This window comes from Plectropomus leopardus, chromosome 13, assembly GCF_008729295.1.
Source record: "Plectropomus leopardus isolate mb chromosome 13, YSFRI_Pleo_2.0, whole genome shotgun sequence".
In the NCBI taxonomy this organism is placed as follows: Eukaryota; Metazoa; Chordata; class Actinopteri; order Perciformes; family Serranidae; genus Plectropomus; species Plectropomus leopardus.
The window spans coordinates 18,206,027-18,208,924 of NC_056475.1; positions in this window are offsets into that span (position 1 = coordinate 18,206,027).

The window sequence follows — 2,898 nt, forward strand, 5'->3', positions numbered from 1 at the left end:
TGTTAATATATGTTATTGCCAAGATCAGTAACCAGCTCTCTCTCTTAGCATATTTACCAAACAGCTCTTGCTGGCTCAGCTCTACCTCCCGAGCAGCCATTAAAGTCTGTTCNGCAATAACATATATTAACATATATGTTATTGCCAAGATCAGTAACCAGCTCTCTCTCTTAGCATATTTACCAAACAGCTCTTGCTGGCTCAGCTCTACCTCCCGAGCAGCCATTAAAGTCTGTTCATTCTGCTTTGCTTATGAATTTGAACTATACCTGAGATGAGTTATCCATCATCACAGTGAATGTTGCTTACTTTAGTCAAAGTTATCATCACACAGTGATGAAGCTGTAAGCATGCATTGCATTCTAAAGGAACAGAAACAAGAAGAAAACATCGATGTTGTGGAAAAAGGTCAAATGATTTTGGTCCTTTCCTCCACTGAAGAGGCTGTTTTAAGGAAACTATGGATGTTAGAGCAACTCTGAAAGTCGAGACAGCTGTTGCTTGTAACTGCATGCCATGGGAACAAAACCTGCACTAATCAATATGTTGCCATTAACACTGAATAAAAAGCTTCAGTTGTTTGAGCAAATGCTCTAAACAATATTTGTTTGTGAGCGAGGGACAAAGCCCTCTGTATTGGTTGTAGTAATTATGACAATTGTCGAGCGGAGCAAGGTCAGGTGATGTTATTGTAGAGGCACAAAGTCCATAAATGGAGGAGGTTGCGGTCGATGGCTAGCTCAACAAAACATGAGACTTTGCCATGGGAGACAGCTGTTTGTTTCCTGTTTCCAACAAAAATTCAATATTGTTGTTTTTCTTAACCAAGTCAACAATCATTCCATAATCTTAACCACATGGTTTATACTATCACCATGACGACAAAGGTCTCTTAACCCTTAACGAAGTAGTGATTTCAGCTCAGACCAGGATGTTTTTCTAAATCTAACCAATTATTTATTTTAATCAAACCATGATCTTTCCCCAGACCTAACCAAGTCCACATTGCACCTATGGCTGGGCAATATGGCTAAAAACAATAAAAATGTTTACATCTGTCGATATCGATAATTATCCACCAAAAAAGTCAAATCATTATTTTTGTTTTTAAGTTCTAAGGCTGATCTTTCCTCCTGGGTGAAAGCTGAAGGAACCATACTGTTAATTGTAGTTGAAACTATTATTGATCGTTAGAGCATGACAAATATTTGCTATCACTACCAAGGAATATTTTCTTGAGATAATTATCGTTATCATTTATCACCCAGCCCTAATTGCATCTTAATGTAACCACACCTGAACTGTGTTGTTTTCAGATCATTTAACAGATTTTTTTACCTAGCAGTTATCTGTAATAGTTTTATGATGCATTGACAAATATGCCATCTTGCATATCTAGCAAAATGTTGTATTCTGTTGTTTAATATGGAGGATTTATTGATTGAAAAATTTTAAATATCTATAGTGCTTTTGGGCGTCTTTTAGCAGGTTGTTTCGGTTTTATAGCACATTTACAGTGTGGTTCTATTTCACACAGCCTCCACCCTCTTGCTGCGTTCAAAGCGAAAGGTAGTTTACGGCATCAGGGGGCAAATTCATGCTCTTGAGTAGTATTACCCATAGAGTCTGGTAGAGGGTTCAGCCTGCACTAATAGAACTAGGGTTAAAATATCATAATCTTTGTTCAGTTCTCACCAACCAAGTTTTCACAGGCACCAAATAGCAGATAGAAAGTTAGAGACTAGCTGGTTAAGAAAGTCAATCAAACATTAACAAACTAGATGTGTGAAATCACAGTGTAACTCAGAGAAGACTGAACATATGTCAGGCAGCCATGAACACAACTTAAATTAAATAATAATGTAACTTTATGTCTCCTCGCTTTAATGTGCAATTACTTGTTAGCATATCATCCAGACCCACTTCATAAGGTATAGACTGTATATAAAGATGAACGACATAACAGTTCCTCAAAAGTGAAGCCATGACATCTTGATCGCCCCGTGGTGGCTCAAAAACCCTGACCCCTCCATGTTAGTAAATGGGACATGGGCTAAACTTTAAAAATTAAGTACAAGTCTAATAAATCCTTCCTAAAGATGATTTCTGTCATTTAAGTAGGTCTTATCACTGTAATGTTCAAGTGTTCGTTTTATGATGAGTTTGGTTTTAATTAGTTATTTGATGCTATAAAATGGGAATTTGATGACATTTTTGACAGCTATGTGGGACAATCGCTATGCTCGTGTTCAATGATGGCAAGATGGCAAGATGGCAGTGGCCATATCCAGGATACTTTGATTTTATTTTTGTACAGTTGGAGCAAATAGAGAAGCATCGTCCATCTTTATATACAGTCTATGAAGGTGTGCGTTGTCAGGTCCCCTTTTGCCCTCTAGTTGCAAAAAAAATCTGTGGTGCTTTAACTGATCCAGAAACAGACAGATCACTTGTTGTATCAAGCATGTTTTGAGTTTTTGTGTGCTGATACTTATATGGTGGTCCTTTAGGGCACTGTAGAGAAAATTACCCCAGTGGCATATCCATGTCACCGAACACATCTGATCTTCCCCTTGTTAACAGGCTTCAAATGGTTATAATGAATAGTTAATGCTTCTGTATTTAAAGAGACAACACTGACCAGACAGCAGTATCCTAGAGGTAACCAGAGCATCCACGTTATCAAAGAGCCCAGCTGGGACCTGGTCGTTAGGCAGGGATGACACCCTGTATATTAGGTGTGGTCTCTGGACCTGCTCCAAGGCAAGACAGCTCCCAAAAGTGTTTTCACTTCATCTGTCTCCTCTCTGTGATTGCTTTCTTTTTCTATTTTTTATCCTTAAAGATATGCCGCTAGTTTTAGAGAGGTGTCTCGCACAGGCTGTGCAAGTTAGGTTT